The following is a 24,177-nucleotide window of genomic DNA, read 5'->3' as shown; positions in this document are numbered from 1 at the left end:
TCTTCTGAGTGTCAAAGTTGAATCCCGTATCGACTTGATCCCCGGAACTACCCTTATAGCTAAATCTCCATATCGTCTAGAGCCGACGAAAATGTGAGAGTTATCCAGCCAGCGCAATGAGCTGAACAACAAGGAGTTCGTAAGTTTATTGTATGTGAACTTTATTGCGTTCAAATCTTTTTCTATTCTTGCTAGGACCACATCATGGGGATGTGGGTCGAATCATTGAGAGTCAGATAGCAAAACAGGAAACCTTAATACATAGATAAACATTTAGGATACATCCAGAGGCAACCATTGTTGCTCACAAGCTTCTTTTCTTGACAAGTAGCAGATCATGCCTCCGAAGAAACGTAACCAACCCACCGGTAAGACACCAATCCTCCAGATGGACTCAGCTACGTTCCAAGCTACTGTCACAGCAGCTGTAGCAGCCGCCCTAGCTGTTCTTAACGCTAACAACACAAATGTGGGTGGAAGTGTTAATGACAATCCAAATCTTGGTGTTAACCAATCTCAACAACAAGTGCCTACTAGAAAGGACACATCTGATCTCCAACCTAACATCCTAAAACGAAAGTTCAAGGGAGTTGTTCGACCCAAAGACCTACTAAGATGCAACGAATTGGGATAGTCAGTACCCCAGTCATCCCTGCTGTTCCAACACCAACCATACCCTACTGTGGAAACATCCCGCACTGCAACAAATGCAACTACCATCATCATGGAGTCTGTCGAGTGCTGCATTGCACCAGATGCAACAGGAAGGGGCACACCTCCAGCAGTTGTAGGACCCTAGTCAAGTTCATCACTCCGACTACCAATGTTGGGACAAGTCCAACCTGTTACCTCTGTGGTAGTGTAGGACATTCCAAAAGAAATTGTCCTAAGGCTAAGGATGGCAAGGAAGCTCGCTTCGCAAAGACCCCGACCCAACACATCACTTCCACTACCGATGTTAGCTTAGTTCAAGTGTGCGGTACATGTGGAGAAATGAGACATTTCAAAAGAGACTGCCCAACAGAGAAGAACAATGAGGAAACGGGAGGAGTCCGACCTCAGGGAACGAGGAAGCATCAAAGAAACCTGCTATGTTTTGGTATGTTTTCGCAAACCCCAATAATTGCTCATAATCGTGATTAACTCCCTCGTCCAAATTGAATCACGATGTTCTTATTAGATTTAAAGCCCTAACGAGTAAATTATGATACCTTAGTGAATACGTTAGGTTCAGTTGTAGTTATACCTGGCTTGTGTACACCAGACAATCATAGAGAGATCTAGTAAGAACCATTTCATGAAAGTTCATAGCTTCAAAACATCAGAACCCTCGTGTTAGTAGTACCTGCTAACTTCGAGTCAAACACATAAAAACACCAGAGACAGTCACCCAGGGGCATCAATGTTCTAACAAAGCGATCCTTCCAAACCAACTTAACGCGCGATTCTACGTCGCCATCCTGCTTAGCCCGACTGAATCAATGCCATACCAAACCCTTTTGTCTTAAATCGTCCGATCGCAAAACTCTCGTCACTCATAACGATAAACTAGATGCGAACCCCCGAAATTCCATCTCGCCTCAAACTCTCGAAAGTATTCATACAAGGAGTATGGTATCAAATCGTAACCTTCCTTAAGTACCCTCAACATACCATTTTGGAAATACCCCCTCACGCAACAAGTTAAGTTCAAACACAGAGGCTAGGGATGCATACGGTTAACCTATCAATGTTAAATATGCACGCGAGGGTGGTGTATAAATAAGATCCCGCAGACTAAGGATGTGTGTTTCCGCCCTATCTCCTGCTCCTTGTTTGGTTGTGGACCTGGGGCAGTGACACCCATCCGACCGTCTTATTAATCTTAATTATATACGACTTGTGTACATAAGGCAATGATAGACGGACCAGGTATAAGTCCTACCATGAACTCAAGGACAAATGTTGCTCAGAACTACAAAAGAACATCCTACCAGTTGGATGAACGTGGTCAGGCAAGTCCAACCTACACATCATTCACAAATCAGAATAGCAGATACTATAGTAATCCTTTTTCATAGTATACCTGTAATCATTACCTCCGACTGAGTTGCAAGTTACCTAGAGAACTTAGTAACATACATTCCGTCATTCACATGTTGAACTTAAATCAATGTTTGCCCGATGAGACACTCGCGATTCCCCTCGACAATATCGAATTCCACGAGAATCTACACTTCATGTAGGAATCATTGAACTCAGGAATCAGGAAGTCTAGCGGACGAAACAAACGTTGTATCCGGTTAGTGAAAGTTCCCTGGGATACCAATCAAGAACTTGAAATTCACTTGGGAGCACGAGAACCCAAGGAAATACAAGTACTCCCATCTCTTTTAGATCCTTGAGTCGTATCATTATTCTTGAATTTCGGGACGAAATTCCCTCTAACGGGGGGGATGATGTGACAACCCGAAATTTCTTCCGTTTATACCGTTAAAAAATAAATAATAAATAAATCAATTCGGATTTATTTCCGTTCACGTTAGTATTATTTTTGGTCTAACGGAATATTCTAAGCTCAGTTCAATCGAGTTTTGGATTCAAAAATGAGGTTTTCAAAGTCAAAGCATAGCATACGGGCCAAACACCCCTTCGAGAGGAGTGTACGACCGCAAACTCGAGTTTACGGCCGTACACCCCCACCCCACCCCATGGCAGGAAACTCACCCCTATATAAGGGATGAGTGGCCTTCATTCCACACTTTAAGCACTCAAGAGACTTTCTCTCTCTACTCTTTCTCTACCATCGAATTCTCTCCAAGATCTTCAAAAGTTGTAAGTGTTCTTCCTTAGTTTGATGTTAATCCTTCTTAGCTAGCTTCATCTAATGATTTCATCCATGGAAATCATCTTATCTTAGATCTTCAAGAAACACCAAGAACACACACTAGTGTTCTTGGACCTTAACCACCATTTCAAGCCTCTATATCGTAAGTATTCTTCCCTATACTTGATATCCAGTTAAGACTCATGCTTAGAACCTTGAAATCATCAGGAATGCAAGACCAAAAGGAGTTTACGGCCAAGCCATCTCCCTTGGCCGTAAACCCCTATAAGTATGCCATTTTGGCCATAAACTCTTCCTAAGGCCATGATTTGAGGCTAGAACACTCCCTTGTGCTTTGTAAGACCTTGAATCATCACCAAACTCATCATCAAAGAGAGTTTACGGCCAGGAGTAAACTCCATTGGTCGTAAACCCTTATAAGTGTGGTGTTTTGAGCCTTAAACACTTCTAGACCCTTGCTAAACCTTAGAACACTTGAACCCTTGAAACTCCTTGCCTTTAAGACTCAAAATAAGACCATTTGGTGAGTTTACGGCCATAGAGTTTACACCCTGGCCGTTAACACCTTAACACCCTCCAAAACATTGGTTTTGCTCATCCATATGAAGAGCAATGGTCCCTCAATTTTCCCTAGCCTTCAAACACCCTCTTATGCATGTTTGACCATGGGTTTACGGCCGTAAACTCCCTTGGCCGTAAACCCATGGTCGTAAACTCATGGTAGTGCCATTCCACTTTCCTTTGATGAATCACATGTGATTCCAACCCTTGGTCAAAGTGTTTCCTAGTCTCGTGAGGTGTTTCCTTGCATTGGGTTGCTTCCAAACACTATATTTACGTCAGTATATGCCAATATATGTCATTTAGGACTTGTTGTATCTCTGGACTTCATTCGTGGAACTTCTCATCCTTACGTGCGTATTCGTTGAATCACCCACATCAGGTGAGTTCATACCCCTACGCTTTTCTGAGTTTTTATGTTTTCAGGGGGAGAATACAAGCAAAAGTACAAGGAAACTTGTGCTCAAAATATATTATTTTGTTTAAGATAATTATATTTCTAGTATGCTTTTAACATGGAAAACAGTTTTTACCAAACGATTAAGAAATCAACTCGTAGAAATAGTTTTCAAAACTAGGGTAACAAACTTGTGAATCATGTCGTAAAATGTATCATTTTATAAAGGATTCCTACAAATCATAAAAAAGGATTTTCCATATTATTACTTGTAAATTTGTTAGTCTAGTTGGAGACACGTCCTTGGTAACACTCACCACCGAAACAGAGTGTAGGACTAGCACTTATGACCAGAATCTCTTGTAGGGAGAGCGTGACTGTTGTGTATAGATCTATACAGGACTGACTACCCCGCACCTCGCTGCTAGCAACAATGGGACCGGCAGGTCTACGGGTGACAAAGTCATAAAGGATACTGGCTCCGATACGTGCCATATCAAGTTAATGTATGGTTATAAAACTCACAATGTAGCTAACATAGATTTACTTTTGTAATAATGAATCAAGTGAACTAACCTCAAAGTAATAACCGATTTGATTACTGGAAGGTACTAATGGTACCTTCAGGATTTAGTTCATCACGTTTTCTTTTATTAGTTTTATTTATGTAATAGGACTAATATACCTCATTGGGAGTAACCAGGGTTTTTAAAAGAAAACTACGTTTATCGATATAAGTATGATAGATACTTGTACACTTCAGACTAGAAACAGATAACCAACCATCAACCTTAAGGAAAATATAGGATTTTCCTGGAATAACTCAACCTTTCATAAACGGACTGTTTAACAAATAACTAATGGATACTCAAACATCTTTCATAAGAAAATATAGGATTTTCTTGGGAAACACTTTTCAAAGACATCAAAGAATCATTTTACCTACCATTCTTTACACCAGAAAATATAAGGTTTTCAGGAGAAACATAACGTATTTTCGAAACAATAAAGAATAGTTTTCTAAAACATAAACGCTTATGAACTCACCAGCTTTTTGCTGATACTCTTTCAAACTGCTTGTATTCTCAGGAATTTGTAGACAGGTACTTCCAGGATTTTGGAGAAGTCTACGCGATAGAATCTTGTCTTTTCATTTTACTTTGATATATATAAAACTATGTACTATGACTATGTAAACCTTTTTCATGTATGTATTCAATGTTTGGTTGTGCTTACTATGCTTACTATGATACAACTGTTGTGATACTACGCATGACGTCACCCGCCCCCGGACGTTTCCGTCGTTACTATGATACAACTGTTGTGATACTACGCATTACTATGATAGAACATAACGTATTTTCGAAACAATAAAGAATACTTTTCTAAAACATAAACGCTTATGAACTCGCCAGTTCCTCTTAGAAAATCCTATATTTTCTACTTTGGTGAAAGATACATAAAAATGATTCTACAATCCTTTCTATGAGTACTAAATGGATACAAGTGATATACAACTCAGAGTAAACCAACAATCGATTGAGCGCATTTGCTCTAAGGCGGAAGGCACACATCCCATTGTTTGTTTGATCATTGTAGTATATACCCCCGTATTCATTTGTTACTCATGGAGTTAATTGCAATGGTTCCTTTATATTTAATGAAGGGATTCTTTAAGGAAAACTCTTATTTCTCATAATAAAATGATGACCACAGTGATTACTCCTATAATCACTTAGTTTATGCTGGCTATATATGATCTACTATCGAATAGAGAGTTAATTGGGTGAATCTGCCCTAAGCCCACAACCAAACAAGGAACAGGAAGTAAGGCGGAAAGCACACATCCAACTACCTATTGGGTATTAATAATATATATCTCCGTGATGTATAAACTAAAGTATTATAGAGTTAATCACTTAAGGTCCTTTAAGTTTAGACTGGTTTAATAAAATGGATTAAACCCTCAGCTGGTGAGTTTCTAGTTTTGTATACCAAACGTTCTGATTTGGAAAGTATATTCCGAACTAGAAAACTGTGCATTGACTCTGTGTCCTATGACTTGACCCATACCTGGTACCCTCATGATGACTCAATGTATACTGGACATATATATCTAGAATCAGATAGATAGTAGACTGGGTGAATCTGCTCCAAGCCCACAACCAAACAAGGAACAGGAAATGAAGCGGAAAGCACACATCCTATTACCTGTCGGATCCTATTGATATATATGTATCCTCTGATGTATACATTAGGGAATCATAAGGTTAGCATTATGGTCCTTTCTACTAAACGTAGCCTTCTACCAAGGCATCAAGTGTTATGGGTGTTCACTCCTTGTATTAGTAGGTATTTTCCCAAATGGGACTATCTTTAACTAAATATAGTTTATACATTAATGAATATGTGAGAAGATCACAAGTAAATGTAATAGGGAAAATAATGTTTCACCTCAGCAATGGCACTGCTGGTTGCTAGTCCTAGTACATGAAATCGTACCGGTGTCAATGCAGACCCGGCAAGATATATTATTGGGTTTATCACCTCGTGCCTGCTAGTCCTAGTATGTGAAATCGTACCAGTGTCAATGCAAACCCGGCAAGATATATTATTAGGTTTATCACCTCGTGCCTGCTAGTCCTAGTACGTGAAATCGTACCAGTGTCAATGCAAACCCGGCAAGATATATAACGTGATTTTTCCCGGTACTTAGTATGGTGTATTCCTCCTTGTTTCTCTTTATAGTGGGTTCTCTTTATATTATCGTATATTGTATCTAGCATGAACTGGATTTCTAAACTATACCTATTATAGTTTACTATTGTTTTCCTTGAACTGATATTGAAAAGACTCTTTTATCTACCAAGTTATGCCAGTACTTTAAAAACAGAGTTTTGTGAAACTATAAAGTAACATAACTTTAAAAGAGTTTTTGAAATGTCTTGACGACTTATAAATGACATAAGTAATCCTCTTGAAATATTTAAAACAACCAATTACACAATTATCATTGTGTTCAACTTGTATTCCCGCCCTTAAAACATTTAAAACAGTTAAAAGATTCATTTCGGGGTATGAAATCACCTGATGTGGGTGATTCAACGAATACGCGTGTAAGGATGAGAAGTTCCACGAATGAAGTCCCGAGACTTAACGAGTCCTAAAAGACATATAATGGCATATATTGACATAAATATAGTGTTTAGAAGCAACCAAATGCAAGGAAACACCTCGCGGGACTAGGGAACATTTTGACCAAGTGTTGGAATCACATGTGATTCAACTAAAGAGTGTTTAAGGCCATGGTTTGGTGTTTACGGTTCTGAGTTTACGGCCAAGGGAGTTTACGGCCGTAAACTTATGGTCAAAGTTGTATAATTGTGGGTTTGAATGCTAGGGAAGCTTGAGGGATTTTTGCTCTACACAATGGTGAGGAAGACCATTTCATTGGAGGCTTTTGATGAGTTTACGGCCCAAAGGAGTTTACGGCCGTAAACTCATGGAAATTATGAAGTGAGTGTGGTTTAAGGTCTTACAAAGCACCTGGGAGTGTTCTAGCCTCAAGTCCAAGCCTTAGGAAGAGTTTAAGGCTCAAATGACACACTTATAGGGGTTTACGGTCAAGGGAGATGGCTTGCCCGTAAACTCCTTTTGATCCTTCAATTTTGATGTTTTCAAGGTCCTAAGCACGAACCTTAACTGGATATCAAGTATATGGAAGAGTACTTACGATGTAGAGGCTTGAAATGGCCGATTTTGGCCAAGAACACTAGTGTGTGTTCTTGGTGTTTATGGTGAAACTTGAAGATTTGAAGATCTAGTCAAAAATGGATGTTTTCATGGATGGAATCAAAGAGTGTGACTAGAAGATGAAGTGTAACAACAAATCTAGGAAAGAACACTTACGTTTTTGAAGATCTCGAGTGAAGATCAGGATGATAGTTGAGAGAGAATTCTTGAGGTTGGAATGTGAGAAATGGTTGAAAATGATCAAGGACCATATATATACTCTTGGGTTTACGGCCAGGATTGGGTTTACGGCCGTAAACTCCATGTTTACGGTCGTAAACTCCATGTTTACGGCTGTAAACACCACATGTTGGAGTTTAGGGTTTTAGTGTTGTACAGTGTCTTTAGCAGGTGCATTCTAACACTCATTCCTTAAGTGTACTAGGCTAATAACTCCTTAGAATGACCTTTAACCAGACTAGGACTCATTTCCAATAAGTCTGACACTCTGATGAGTTGACTGACTGTGATTTAAAAGCAAGCAAAAAAAAATTTCGGGTTGTCACATGATACTCTTTCAAACTGCTTGTATTCTCAGGAATTTGTAGACAGGTACTTCCAGGATTTTGGAGAAATCTGCGCGATAGAATCTCGTCTTTTCATTTTACTTCGATATGTATAAAACTATGTACTATGACTATGTAAACCTTTTTCATGTATGTATTCAATGTTTGGTTGTGTTTACTATGCTTACTATGATACAACTGTTGTGATACTACGCATGACGTCACCCGCCCCCGGACGTTTCCGCCGTCATTTCTGACGATTCGGGGGTGTGACACCAGTTCCTTGGCACTGTCAAAGGTAACATGCCTCGAAGCTATGATACTTGCCTGAATCTGGGGTGACAGCCCCCAAATATACCTCTCTATCTTTTTGCTCTCCAGAGCAACCATTTCTGGACAAAGTATCGCTAAGTCACAGAATCAATTTGTGTAGGTTGTTATGTCCGAACCAACCATAGTAAGACCACAGAGCTCTTGCTCGAGCTTCTGAATTTCCCCTCGCGGACAGTACTCCCGCATCAGCATGGTCTTTAAGTTCTCCCAACTTATAGTGTTATCCATACCATGGTCAGTGACTTAACATGGTCGTTCCACCATGTTAGGGCTCTATCAGCAAAGGTACAAACAGCGAATTTGACCTTGCTGCTCTCCGGACAGGAGCAGATTTCGAAAATTACCTCTGTCTTCTCAATCCATTGTCTTAACGCCATCACTCCTCCAGTCCCGTTAAAGGTCCTGGGTTTGGCGTTCGAGAAATCCTTATAGGTACACTCTCGTGAGTGCCCGTGACTCTCGCCATGGTTAGAGGGATGCGCACCAACTCCTGATCCACTTGCACCAGGGGTGTTTATATGAGACATAGTAGCTGCAACAACTGTCGTGACCGCCACCTGAAACATGGCAATGTCGAATTGAGGAGGTGGTGGCGGATGTGGTATTGGCGCTTCAGTAGCAGGGTTACACCTTGGGTTTCTCCGAGGAGGCATCTTTCACCTTGAGAATTATAAGATGAAAAGACAATCAAATATCAAGGATGAACATGAATATGACATTTCTGAACTAAAACACTTAGTTCAATATGAATCTTGTAAGGAATTGGAAATAGAAGTCTACTGCAAGTACAACTTGGAACAAGATAATATGAAATTGAGTGGTTATTTTTTAGAGAGTATGAAAATGCATGTCGATTATATTGGTATATTGAGTACATAGAGTTTGGAAAAATTGACCTTAAACATGTCTACAATACCCCACTATACTGGGAAAACATCGGCACCAAATCGACCTACCGAAAATGAGATTTTCGCGGTCGTACTGAAGAACATGAAAAATAACGCTAGAACATATCCGTAGACTTAACTATAACCAAAAGAGTAAACAAAGGGCGAGTAGAGTATAATCTATCTCTTAAACTAAAAGAAAGGATGAGTAGAGCATCTACTACGGGCGACGGGCACCACTAGGATGAACCCTTAATTCGGCCAGCTGACGCTCCACATCAAGCAGGTGTCTTTCATACATTGTTTGGTGTGCTCGGAGCTCTATGACTTCAGCTCGAGTTGCAGCTAGCTCTTGCTGCAGAGCCTCATTGTCTCTCATAGCTCTCCCATGAGCAAATTCAAGATTGCGAATACGATCCGTATTGGCGTTCGTGTCCGCATCAAGCTCTACGGTTTGTTGAATGGCTGTCATTCCTAGCTCAACATTTCGAGCCACTCGACGAATCCAGATGGGAAGAATTCTGTCTATAAAGCCTCCCTCACTTCGGTTGTAGAAGCTTCGGTCTCCGTTGTAGGGTAAGGTATGACCCTGCTCCCGGCTCCACCTACCCAAGTTCTCAGCCCATGAAGGCATCGGGCCTTGTAAAGCCGAACGAGGGTTAGGATTTGGGATTGGAGCCACCAGGGGTAGATCATTGACTTCTGGCTCGGAGTTAGAATCCAATGGAAGATTTTCTGCAAAATCGTCGTCTAAGGGGATTTCAAGATTCTCTTCTGGCTCATCCTCAAGCCATCCTCCATTTCTCTGATTGGGAAAGTACGGGTCTTCGGGTAGATGAAATCCAGCCATTGATATCTAAACGAGAATAGGGATAAGAGATATAAAATATAGTTAGTAACGATAGATTGCAAATACGAGTTTCTACTAGAGAAAAAGTTTGTTAACAAGTAATGTATTATGTATGACTTGTTTTAGATATTACTATAACTACAAAGTGTATACTAATTATATATAACTTGGGTACAATCGACCTTTGATTAAATGATCCTGCTCTAAATCCACAACCAAACAAGGAACAGGAAATGAAGCTAGATCACATATTCTAAGTCTATATAACTTTAATTATATATATAACCATAATATACCCTTAATATTTATAGTTCTACCCACAATGGTTCTTTTGTTTTCACATGTTTGTTATTAGTATTTAGTGCCTAAAATACTCCTATAGTATTTTAATCTTTATGTTATGTTCTGGAGTTCTTCTGTATATGTATAGTTGGTAAGTTTTAGACATGCCGCAACACTACCATCACTCCCAAACACATGTTGGTCATATCTCAAACCAATATAGTTGATCAGGCTATATTAATCCCAGATATGATTACATAACTGCCCAGGTTTGATTGCAGTGTCCAACATCTAAATACTTTTAAATTCTTATGATTGTGATACTGTACTTGTAGGTATGAGTGTTAGTATACTTCTTGTAAAAATACTTAAATTTTTAAAAAGTATACTTGTAGTCAGAGCTCTTAGCCCCAATGTATTTATAGTTTGTATATCTTTTATGGATTGATATACTGAGTTCACTATAAACAATGCTTTGATACCAATCTGTCACACCCCCAAACCAGACGGCGGAAACGTCCGGGGGTGGATGACTTCATTTGTAGTATCACTACACATGCATCATAGTAATCAAAGTAAAACAACCATTGTATTTGGAAAGTATAAGTATTTACATGTGTTCAATCACTGTATATTGAAACCAAAATAGTTGTACAAAAGAAGAAGACATGACTCAAAATAACTCCATCTTCTCAAAAGCTCGGGGAGTACCTGTCTACTGATTCCCTGAGAATACAAGTAATTTGAAAAGAGAGTATCAACATAAAGTTGAGTGAGTGCATAAGTATTTATGTTTGAAAGTATGTTTTCTGTTTCTTGAATATGTAAACTGTTCCAAAAAATCCTATATTTTCTATTGTATATGAAAAGTAGTTTTAATCATATAAAACCGTTCTGTTTCTAAACCAATGTTCTGTATTTGTATTCCTTTATGTAAAACTTGTAATTGTGAGTGTGCCTGGTTCCACCAGCTGTTATTGTAAACTGTAACGTAATACTGTGAATTGTATCTTGTAAACTAGTACTTTGAAAATGTACTTATGTGTAGTTAATTATACACTAACGTATTGTTAATATCTTTTTAATGAGTTATTATAACCATACTGAGACTAGATGGCCTGACCCAACGCTTTGAAGGCGTCAAAAACTGTTGATAACAACTGTCACTCGTAGGCGTGTATGTCTGACTGTAGCTAGCAGTCTGAGTGCGGGGTTGTCAATCCCAATATAGATCTATACACACATTGTTTCGATCCCCCGACTGGAGATTCTGGTTATAATATCAGGACTTTAACTATGTTGTTTAAATGAATTAAACAACCTGAATCAAATGACTCATAAAAAGCATATAGACGTTACATGTATAACAGTTATGAAAACCCAATCATTCTGAAATGAATGATTGATAAAATGCCCCTGAATTAGTATATGAAAGATGTATACTCTTGTTTAGTTTTGAATCAAACCCTTGTTCTTGTAAAACAGTGTAATTTAGTATACTTAAATCATGAACTAATGTTTTGTGAATCATAAATTATACCTATTATAATTTATATGTAATTTCTGAATTGATACTAAGTATTCATGAATGCAACCCCTTGCTCAACATGTTACAAAGGGTATCTAAACTGAATGAAATAGCTTTTATATTTATATACATATACAATTATATATAACTAAAATTTAAGCGACATTCGGACAAATAACCGATACTATAAACCCACATCCAAACAAGGAAAAGGAACCAAAGTGAGTTATCAGTCCTAAGCCTTTTAAATCTTATATATATATATATATATATATATATATATATATATATATATATATATATATATATATATAAAACTGAAATCCATTTTGATAAGATATTTCGAAACCATTTGTTTATAACACAAAATCTTTGTGTTAGACTTGTATTCCCCCCCCCCCCTTTTAAAATAGTAAAAACTATGAAAATACGGGGGGTATGAACTCACCTTTTGGAGGGTGATTCAAATGATGAATTGATATAGGATGTTTAATTCCACAAGTGTAATCCCGTAGCAAAACAAGTCCTATAAAGTAATTTGTACATTTTGATAAGATATTTTGAAACCATTTGTTTATAACACAAAATCTTTGTGTTAGACTTGTATTCTCCCCCCCCCCCTTAAACAGTAAAAACTATGAAAATACGGGGGTATGAACTCACCTTTTGGAGGGTGATTCAAATGATGAATTGACATAGGATGTTTAGTTCCACAAGTGTAATCTTGTAGCAAAAAAATTCCTATAAAGCAATTTGTATAGCATATATGCATCTAATTAGCTATTATAATCATAGGAATGATTGGAAATTGGGTTAGTTTGTAAGTATAACTTACGAATTTGAGTGTTAGAAGCTAAATTGGAAACTGATAGGTGTTCACGGCCAGGAGTTTACGGCCAGGAGTTCACGACCAGGAGTTTACGGCCAGGAGTTCACTATCCTGTGTTCTTGATGAATGAAGAACACTTGATGATTCTAAGCGATTTGCTAAGAAGATTCAAAGGTTTTCAGGTGGTTGTTCTTCGTGTTCTTCACGTGTTCTTTGCGTTCTTCGTGAAAACTAGTAAAATTAATGGATTTTAACCTAGTATATGAAGATGGAAGGGTGTTCTTGAAGTGATAACAATATCAAGAATTGATACCTGTTAGATCTTGTGAAGAACTAGTGTTTAACACTTGAATAAGATGTACAAGGATGATCTTAGTGTGTTCTTGAGGAGATATGATGTTCTTGGTGGATGATACTTGAGAGAAAAAGGCTTAGAATTGTGTTTGGAAGTGTAAGAAATGAAGAAAAGTCGGCTGGACCATGTATATACACGAGGGTTCACGGTCCGAGGGGTTCACGACCGTGAACCTCGTTTACGGTCCGAAGATTTGCGACCGAGAACGTGCCCCAATGCGATAAGGTTGGGTTCTTCCGAGGCGATAGGATCCGAGGTCTGTGCGGCCGAAGCATGATTACGACCTCGTTTACGGTCCGAGGGTCTGCGGCCCTCGTTTACGGTTGTGAGGGTTTGCGGTTCTCGTGTACGGTTGCGAGGGTTTGCGGCCCTCGTGTACAGTCCGAAGAGAAGAGAAAAAGGAAAAGAATGTAAAGTTTTTCGACTGCTATAATTCCCTAAACGAATAACACTTTAGAATACAAGATGTAAGCACTTATTAAAACATCATTCTAACTTATTTAAGATAAAAATAAGATTTAAGTTGACTCTAGTTGACCCAAGTTCGACTTTGGTTGACTAGGGTTGACTTTACATATAGAAAATAGCGGGATGTTACAAATGGCTTTCTCGTAACATAGGATGTTGACACGATTAGGACTTAACCAATTCATACCAATGATGACGTCGAAACTTTTTATGGAGACCAGCATAAGGTCAATTGGGAAGGAAAAGTTATTTAGAGTAAGGGTACATCCTATGTATATATTGTTAGTGCTATCGGTTTTCCCGTTGGCCATTTCTACAGTGAAGGTATCTTTTAGTGGTTAGGAATTTTGTTTAAGTAGGTGTTCGAATTTATGGCTCACGAAGTTTTTCTCAACACCACTATCAAATAGAATGCATGCATATGAATTGTTGAGAAGAAACGTACCCATGACCACAGTAGGGTCTGCAACGGCTTCCTCATGACCAATAGCAAATATTCTTCCCACACCACCGGTATTCCTCGTCTTTGGACAGTCCCTTTTGAAGTGTCCAGTTTCACCACACTCATAACATGCCCAGCTCACTCCAACGGCAGGAATTTGAGTGATCGTTTGCGCAGGTGATCTACAGAAACGGGCAGTGTGCCCCTTTCTGTTATAGTTCTTACAGTGCATCTCGCGACAATTTCTTGTGTGATGGAAATTACACTTGTTGCACTTCGGTAAATTTCCAGCATACTACTTTTGCTGGGGTAGGGGTAACAAGAACATCAGTCGGAGCAGTAGCAGCATGAACTGCCACTATCTGTTGCTTCTTGGAGGGATCTTCGGAAGATTGACCCTTCCTTTTGTTCTAGGACTTTTTGTTGTTGTTGTTGTTGTTGTTGTTGTTGTTGTTTCCTTTGGGTTATTCTGGAACGACAATCATGAAGCCTTCACGCACTCCATGATCTACTAGTGAATGTGCCAATTGTTTGGCACTATCGAATGTAACAGGTTTTGAGGCTAACACACTCCCTTGAATCTGAGGTGATAGTCCCCAGATATACCTTTCGATATTCTTGCTCTCCAGAGCAACCATTCCAGGACATAGGATCGCTAGATCACTGAATCTATTGGTGTAAGTTGCTATGTCTGTACCTATCATGGTAAGGCCCCAAAGCTCTTGCTCAAGCTTTTGTACTTCACCCCTCGGGTAGTACTCTTGCATCATCATCGATTTCAGATTTTCCCAGCTCATTGAATTAGCCACTATAAGAGTCAGTGACTTAAACATGGCCATTCCACGATGTGAGAGCTCGATCAAAAAAGGTGCACGCAGCAAATTTCACTTTGCTCCCTTCAGGTCACGATCAGATATGAAAGATTGCTTTAGTTTTCACTATCCACTGAGTTAGCGCCATGACTCCCCCAGTCCCAATAAAGGTTCTAGGTTTGCCATTTGTGAAGTCCTTATAAGAACACTCCCGTGGGTGTCCATGACTTTCACCATGATTGGAGGGATGAGCACCACTCCCAGATCCACTGGCACCGGTTGTCACACCCCCAAACCAGAACGGCGGAAACGTTCGAGGGCGGAGGACGTCATGTTCAGTATCATAACAATGCACAATAGTAAAACAAGCAACAACATCATTCATTGCATTAATAATATAGTTAATACAAGTGTGTTCTGTGTAAAGTTTGTAAGACATCAAAAATATATAATCAAAATAAAGATGAGTCTTGAATAAGCTCCGTGTTCTCAAAACCTGGTCATCTGTACCTATCTACTGGTGACCTGAGAATACAAGTTATTTTGAAAGAGTAGATCAACATTAAAGCTGGTGAGTTCATAAGCATTTTTGTGTCAAATATTTGCATTAGTTTGATGAAAAGGTTTGTAAGTGTTTTGATGTAAATGTTTCTATATTTCCTAGAAAATCCTATATTTTATACTAAAATGGAAAGTAGTCTTCTACCAAGACCCGACTGTTTTGTATGTTTGTTCTCTCGTAAAAATGAATGTTTTCCCAAGTTTATGACTATCTTTACTAGAAAATAGTTTGCATCACTATATGAATGTAATGGGAAAAATGAAGATGTACCGTAGTATTGTATAAAGTAACTACTGAAGTACTAACTACCTTAAAACCAATTAGTTAAATTAAGGTAAAATGTGATGAGGTTATAACCATGCTTGATTGACTAGTATAAAACACGATGATCAAAAGACGTCGAAATGGTATGACATTTGTCACCCGTAGACTTGCAGGTCCCACTGTAGCTAGCAGCAAGGTGTAGGATGCACAATCCCATATATATCTAAACAAAAACTCACGCTCTCCCTCCAGGAGACTCTGGTTACAAAACGTGACACAACAAGTATATTGCTATGCCATGAAGTAGTGGCTCACATTATTGTTATATTGTTCTTGTTATAGTATGTATGTTCCTTCCTGTTCTAGTTATAGTATGTATGTTCCTTTCTGTTCTAGTTATAGTATGTAAGAACTGACTCATTTATGAACTGACTCATGTAAGTTTCACTGTTCTAGAAGTATTATGTAGTAATCCTCTAAACTATACCTATTATAGTTTACTAGTATGATTGCTTGACTGTTACTGATTTGTAGAAAAGTCTCAATTACTCACCAAGCAACTAAGTTAAGTATAATCCTTAAAAATGGGTTTAATATTCATATATATATTTAATAAGTATGACTATGATTTAACCGATCTTCGGACTAGTGATCCTACCCTGAGCCCACAACTAAATAAGGAACATGAGTCAAGGTATCTAGCAATACTCCTAAGTCTGTTAAAGCATACTTATACGTAAATAGATAGACGAATATGAATTGATATAAAAGAAGTTTATAAAAGCTTTAAAAGAGTTTTCAACAAGTTTTAAGTATAAGAAATCCTTTTGGATGTTGTTTTCACATGTAAATGGTTAACACAATTTCATTGTGTTCTACTTGTATTCCCCCTAAAAGCATTTAAAAAGCATTTTAAAGTGTAGTTGTAGGGGTATGAACTCACCTGTAGTGAGTGATTCGAATGAAAGATCGATATAGGATGCTAAGTATGCCAAGTGAAGTCTCGAAACGGATCCTATTAAGCATATAATAACACATATATGTATACAATTAGTGTATATAACAACTAACATGTAAGGGAAACAACCTTAGGAACTAGGAAACACTTTCAATGAAGTGTTAGAATCACAAATGATTGGTTGAAAAGTATTCACGGCCAAACAAAGGGGTGTTCACGGCCAAACTTATGAGGTGTTCACGGCCAAACTTATGAGTGTTCACGGCCTTGAAATGGTTCACGGCCTAAGAACACATGATGTGTTCACGGCCCAAGCTTGATCCTATGAAGGGTTTCGCCCAAAGATGGAGGGTTCACGGTCCTATCTTGCATCTATGCAGGGTTCACGACCCTATGAATGGTTCACGGCCGTCAACTCTTGAAGATCTTGCAAAGAGGTATTGAATCAAAGGTGGAAATCAAGTGCTTTAAAGGGACAACAAGAAGAGGGATGAGATACTTATGTTTTTTAGGCCTTTAGAAGTGTTCACGGTTGAAGATAGTTGAGAGAGAAGTGATGTTCACGGCTAGAGTTTGAAGAAGTGAAGAAAAATGAGCCAACTTTATATATATAAGAGTTGTTCACGGCCAAGGATGGGTTCACGGCTGTGAACCTAGATGTGGCCGTGAACTCCTTTTGATGGAGTTTTCGACTCGATTGCAACACAATGATCTCAGGCTAACAATTCATAACACACAATCCTTGAGTGTACTAGGCTTAGAACTCTCAAACAGACCCTTAAAACAGCATAAAGCTAACAGAAACAAGTCTGACTTTTGATTGAATTGATTGACTTTACATGATAGAAATTTCGGGTTGTCACATCATCCCCCCGTTAAAAGGAATTTCTTCCCGAAATTAGAATTTAAGCAAATACAGATAGACTAAGGGAAAAGATGAGGATATTTATGTTTCATTTGATCCTCCCGCTCCCAAGTGAATTTTGTTCCCCGCTTTACATTCCAGCAAACCTTCACTATCGGGATAGGACTTTGCTTCGTTTGCTTAACCTCACAGTCCATGATCTCTACTGGTTCTTCCACGAAGTTGAGGCTCTCATTGATCTCGATTTCATCGAGTGGGATAACAAGAATCTCATCGGATAGGCACTTTTTCAGGTTCGAAACGTGGAATGTAGGGTGTATGTTACTAAGTTCTTGAGGTAGTTTGAGTTTGTAAGCTACAGGGCCGATCCTAGCGATAATCTCAAATGGCCTGATGTACCTTGGATTTAGCTTCCCATGCTTTCCGAAGCGTATCAAGCCCTTCCAGGGTGAGACCTTCAATAGAACACGGTCACCAACCTGGAATTCCAAAGGTTTCCGTCTCTTGTCAGCGTAGCTTTTCTGTCGGTCTCTAGAGGCATTCAATCGTTCACGAATTTGAACAATCTTCTCTGTCGTTTCCCGAATGATTTATGGACCCGTGAGAGTGCTGTCAGGAACTCGTCCTTTACCTAACTACGTCTCACCCACTTCAGCCCAGCATAGAGGGGCTTCAAATGGAGCATCCTTTATGCTTGTGTGATAACTCTTATTGTAGGAGAACTCGACAAGGGGTAAATGATTATCCCATGCCTTTCCAAAGTATATCACACAGGCTCACAACATACCTTCCAGAGTTTGAATAGTCCTCTCACTTTTTCCGTCGGTTTGCGGATGGTAGGCTGTACTCATGTCTAACTTAGTTCCTAGGGAACTTTGTATCGACTGCCAGAATCTTAAAGGGAATCTACTATCTCTATCAAAGATAATCGATATGGGAACACCATGCAGTCGTACAATCTCCCTAATGTAAGTTCTTGTTAGTTTCTCCATCTTGTCGGTTTCTTTGATAGGCAGGAAGTGTGCGGACTTGGTTAACCTGTCTACGATCACCCAAATGGTATCGAGACCACCCGTTGTCTTGGGCAACTTGGTTATGAAGTCCATTGTGATCCGCTCCCACTTCCACTCAGGTATTTCCGGTTGTTGTAGCAAACCTGAGGGTTTCTGGTATTCGACCTTAACTTTGGCGCAAGTAAGACATTTACTCACGAAGGTATCAATCTCTGCTTTCATGTCAGGCCACCAGTATAACTTTTTGAGATCCAGATACATCTTATTTGAACCTGGGTGGACGGAATATCGAGTATTGTGCGCTTCGGTCATGACAACGTCTCTGAAACCACCGAGTTTCGGTGTCCAGATCCAATCCATGAGATACTGTCACACCCCCAAACCGGAACGGCGGAAACGTTCGGGGGTGGATGACTCATGTATAGTATCACAACCATTATATCATAGAAATCATAGTAAACACAACCATTACATTGAATACATATACGAAAATGTTTACATCTGTTTAAGTCTTGTGTAATTACATCAAAAGTGAAAGTAAAATTTAAAGACATGACTCTAGTTTCTCCAACTTCTCAAAACTCCAGAAGGTACCTGTCTACTGATTTACTGAAAATACAAGCAGTTTTGAAATAGTATCACCATAAAGATGGTGAGTTCATAAGCGAGGTTATGTAGTAAAATCTGTTTATGAATTTGTAGAAAGGTTTGTATGCTTCCAAGAAAATCCAATATTTTCTTAAGTTATGAAAAGTAGTCTTAAACCCTAAGACCCAATGTAAGTTCGTTATTGAATTCTGTTCTTATATTTGAAAGTACTTGCATGAATTCCCTGGCTACTATCAGTAACGTAAGTATCATATATTGTGAAAACCCTGGTTAACACTAGTATGTATAGTAGGTTTAATTACTTAAATAAAACCATTCAAGAGTGAAATCCCGTAAACATATGATTAGTTTATACTTATTGTGAGTCGTATAACCATGCTTGATATGACCTAGAGACCTTTACAACGTTCTTCAAGTGTTGGTTAAATGACATTTGTCACCCCAGGCATGCCTGCCTAACTGTAGCTAGTAGTTCAGGTGTGGGATTGTCAATCCCGAATAGATCTATTCACAAATCTCACGCTCTCCCTCCAGGAGACTCTGGTTATACTAGGATAGGATTTAATTCAGTACACCCAAGGGTAAAGTTTTGAAGTAGAGCCTCACAATGTTATACAATCTAGTTTACATGCAATTCTAAAGTGTTTTCTTGTATTAGAATTCGTTGGATGCGGTAAATGGAAATAATTATACTTAAATAATTATTAAATTCCATTCCCTTGTAGTAAAGAATACCATAAACTAAATCTGCCATAGTTTATATGTTTAGTGGTGAATAACTCTGAATTCGTAAAAGTTATGTTTTGAAAACCCCAAACTATACCTATTATAGTTTACATGTATCTGATGTGAATGTTGGATCTGAAAAACTATGCAATTTTTGGTTGTAAGTTGAAAGCATCCCTTATGCTCAACATAGTACAAAAAGGGATAAGATATCTAAATATATGAAAATCGTTGTCTTTGCATGAGTTTTATACTTGTTAAAAGTCCTTTTGTAATGTTCACAAAAGCATTTGTGTTTGGCTTGTATTCCTCCCTGAAAACGATTAAAAATCGTAAAAGCATAGGGGTATGAACTCACTGTTGTTGTGTGAAAACGTCGACTGAAAATGAAGATCCTCGAGTTATTGTACGTGGCACGTAACGGAATCCTAATATCAAAAAATACATATAAGTATCTAAATTAGCGATTTCGTTAGATAAAGTGTTAGAAAAACACTTGTGCTCGGTTAAGGGATGTTACCGGGACTTGACTGAATCGAGGGATCGGGTTTTTCACCACTTAGGAGGCGTGTACGGCCGTGAACAAGGGTTTACGGCCGTGAAGGGTGGTTTACGGTCGACAGGCAGTTTCGGGGCATGAACAGGGTTTACGGCCGTGAACAAGGGTTTACGGCCTTTGAAGACTCGATGAGTTTACGGTCGTAAACTCAAGAACAGGGTTTACGGCCTTTGAAGATATGAAGTGTGTACAGCCGTAAACTCAAGAACAAAGATGCTGATTTCGACGTGAAACGTGCTCTAGATGCTCCGAAATGACTCCAAATGGTGCTTCTCGATGATTTTCCGGAAAAATAAAGGTGTTTTAGGAGTTTACGGTTAAGAGTTTTAGAGGTAGGAGGAGAGAGTTTGCGGCCAAGAAGGTCAGAATGAGGGTGGGGGTCTCGTATATATAGGGGTCTTCGTGGTCGGTGGTGGGGGTCCACCCTTTGCTGGCCGTAAACGGGTGTACGGCCATAAACTCACTTATGCCGGAAATTGTTTGATTTTTTGAGATATTCGGGTTTTCGCGCGATTTTGGTTCCAACTCGTATATAAATATTATTATATAAAACTAGATGATTTTCTAAACCAAGAAGTTTGACGGAAAAATTAATAAAATTCAAATTTTATTAATGGAAATCGCATAACGGAAACGGAAAAAGTTTCGGGTGGTCACATCATCCCCCCGTTAGAGGGAATTTCGTCCCGAAATTCAGACACCGAATACAAATCATGGACTAGGAAATAGATGAGGGTACTTCTGTTTCATTGAATCTTCGCGCTCCCAAGTGAATTCAGGTCCCCGCTTGGCATTCCAGCGAACCTTTACTATCGGGATGCGATTTTGTTTTGTTCGTTTGACTTCCCGATCCATGATTTCTACGGGTTCTTCCACGAAGTGTAAGCTCTCGTCTAGTTCGATCTCATCGAGAGGTATCACAAGTGTCTCATCGGACAGGCACTTCTTCAGGTTCGACACGTGGAAAACGGGATGTACGTTGCTAAGTTCTCGTGGTAGGAGAAGTTTGTATGCTACGGGACCGATCCTAGCGAGGATCTCGAATGGTCCAATGTATATTGGATTCAGCTTTCCACACTTTCCGAAGCATATCATGCCTTTCCAGGGTGAGACCTTCAACAGAACACGGTCACCAACCTGGAACTCCAAGGGTTTTCGTCTCTTATCGGCGTAACTCTTTTGTCTATCTCTTGACGCTTTTAGTCGTTCTCGGATTTGTATGATCTTTTCGGTCGTTTCTCGGTTAATTTCAGGGCCCGTGAGAGTGCTATCAGGGACTTGACCCTTGACTAGCTGCGTGTCCCCCACCTCAGCCCAGCACAGAGGTGATTTGCACTTGCGGCCATAAAGGGCTTCAAACGGCGCAACCTTGATGCTGGTAGCTGTTGTTGTAAGAAAATTCGACCAAGGGTAAGTGAGTGTCCCACGACACGCCAAAGTCGATGACGCAGGCTCTCAACATATCTTCTAATGTCTGAATGGTCCTCTCACTCTGCCCATCTGTGTGTAGATGATAAGTTGTGCTCATATCCAGCTTAGTTCCAAGAGCCTTCTGTAGTGAATTCCAAAATCTTGAGGTAAACCTGCTATCTCGATCGGAGATGATGGATACAGGCACACCATGAAGGCGGACTATCTCTCGAATGTAGATTCGTATCAGTCTCTCCATTTTGAAGTTTTCTTTGATTGGTAGGAAATGGGCGGATTTAGTCAGTCGATCAACAATTACCCAGATAGCGTCGTGCCCACTCGGAGATCTGGGTAACTTAGTGATAAAATCAATTGTAATCCTTTCCCACTTCCACTCAGGTATTTCTGGCTGCTGAAGTAAACTTGAGGGCTTTTGGTATTCTACCTTCACCTTGGCGTAAGTCAAGCACCTGCCCACGAAAGTAGCAATTTCTGCTTTCATATTCGGCTACCAATAGAGTTGTTTGAGATCCAGATACATTTTATCTGAACCTGGGTGAACGGAGTATCTAGTCTTGTGGGCTTCATTCATGACAACCTCCCTGTACCCGCCGTACTTTGGGGTCCAGATCCGGTTCATGAAATAGTAAACTCTGTCTCCCTTTACCTCTAAGTTCTTTTCCATTCCTCTCAAGGCTTCATCTGACATGTTCTCTGGTTTTAAGGCTTCCAGCTGAGCCTCTCTGATTTGCGCGGATAATTAAGAATGGATGGTCATTGTCAGTGCCTTCAATCTACGACCTGAATACTCCTTTCGGCTGAGGGTATCTGCTACCACATTGGCCTTACCGGGATGATAGCGTATTTCGCACTCGTAATCACTGAGTAGCTCTACCCATCGCCGTTGTCTCATGTTTAACTCCTTCTGATCGAAGATATGATGTAGGCTCTTATGGTCGGTGAAGACAGTGCACTTGGTTTCGTAGAGATAATGTCTCCAGATCTATAACGCGAAGACCACGTCTTGCTTTTCTCCCCAACTAAAGGTTACACCTTTCTGTGTCAGGGTGGTTAAAGGCTTAGCGATTTTGGAGAAGTTTTGGATAAACCTGCGATAATAGCCAGCGAGACCCAAGAATTGGCGGATTTCTGTGGGTGTCTTTTGTGCTGACCAATTCTCAATCGCTTTGATTTTGGAAGGGTCCACGTGTATGCCTTCCTCGCTAACCACGTGACCAAGGAAAGTTACCTTCCTGATCCAGAACTCAGACTTTGAGAATCTTGCATATAGCTTCTCCGTCCTTAATGTTTCTAGCACTAGTCTCAAGTGTTGTTTATGATCATCTTTGCTCTGTGAATAAACAAGTATACCGTCAATGAAAACGATCACGAACTTGTCTAGGAAAGGGCGGCACACCCGATTCATCAAGTCCATGAATACTACTGGTGCGTTGGTTAGACCGAAGGGCATTACTACGAACTTGTAGTGTCCGTAGCGAGTTCAGAATGCTGTTTTGGGAACATCATTCTCGTGAACTCGTAACTGATGGTACCCTGATCTAAGGTCTATCTTTGAAAAATAACTGGCTCCCTGAAGTTGGTCAAAGAGGTCGTCGATTCTGGGTAAAGGATAACGGTTCTTGATGGTCAGCTTGTTCAGTTCTCGGTAGTCAATGCACATCCGAAAGGATCCATCTTTCTTCTTTACGAATAAGATCGAGGCTCCCCAAGGTGAGGAACCCGGTCTTATGAATCCTTTGCTGATCAGCTCGTTGAGTTGGCTGGATAACTCTTGTATTTTTGCCGGTGCTAGTCGGTATGGGGATTTAGCTACAGGAGTAGCTCCGTGGATTAAGTCGATACGAAACTCGACTTGGCGCTCGTGAGGAATCCCTGGAAGATCTTCAGGGAAGACATCAGGAAAGTTGCAGACTTCGGGGATGCTCTCGACGTCTTTAACTTTTTGCGTTTCATCAACAACATGAGCTAGGAATGCATGGCACTCCTTTCGCAGATACTTCTGAGCTTTGATGCATGAAATGATACGAAGGTTCGAACTGAGTTTATCCCCGAAAATAGTGAGGGCTTTGCCAGAGGGAAGTTTGAGGCGGATGGCTTTCTCGTAGCAGAGGATATCAGCACGATTGGGGCTCAACCAATCCATGCCGATTATGATATCGAAGCTTTTTATGGAAACTGGCATAAGGTCGATGGGAAAGGAATGATCGCCTAAGGTAAGAGTACAGCCTATGAATATGTCGTTAGTGCTCTCTTTCTTTCCGTTAGCCATCTCGACGGTAAACGTTTCAGTTAAAGGTTGGGATTTACATTTGAGTAGATGT

The sequence above is a fragment of the Lactuca virosa genome, chromosome 9 (assembly GCF_052849685.1).
Source record: "Lactuca virosa cultivar CGN04683 chromosome 9, Lactuca_virosa_CGN04683_v6, whole genome shotgun sequence".
Taxonomy (NCBI): Eukaryota; Viridiplantae; Streptophyta; class Magnoliopsida; order Asterales; family Asteraceae; genus Lactuca; species Lactuca virosa.
Note: the sequence above shows the minus strand (reverse complement) of the source record.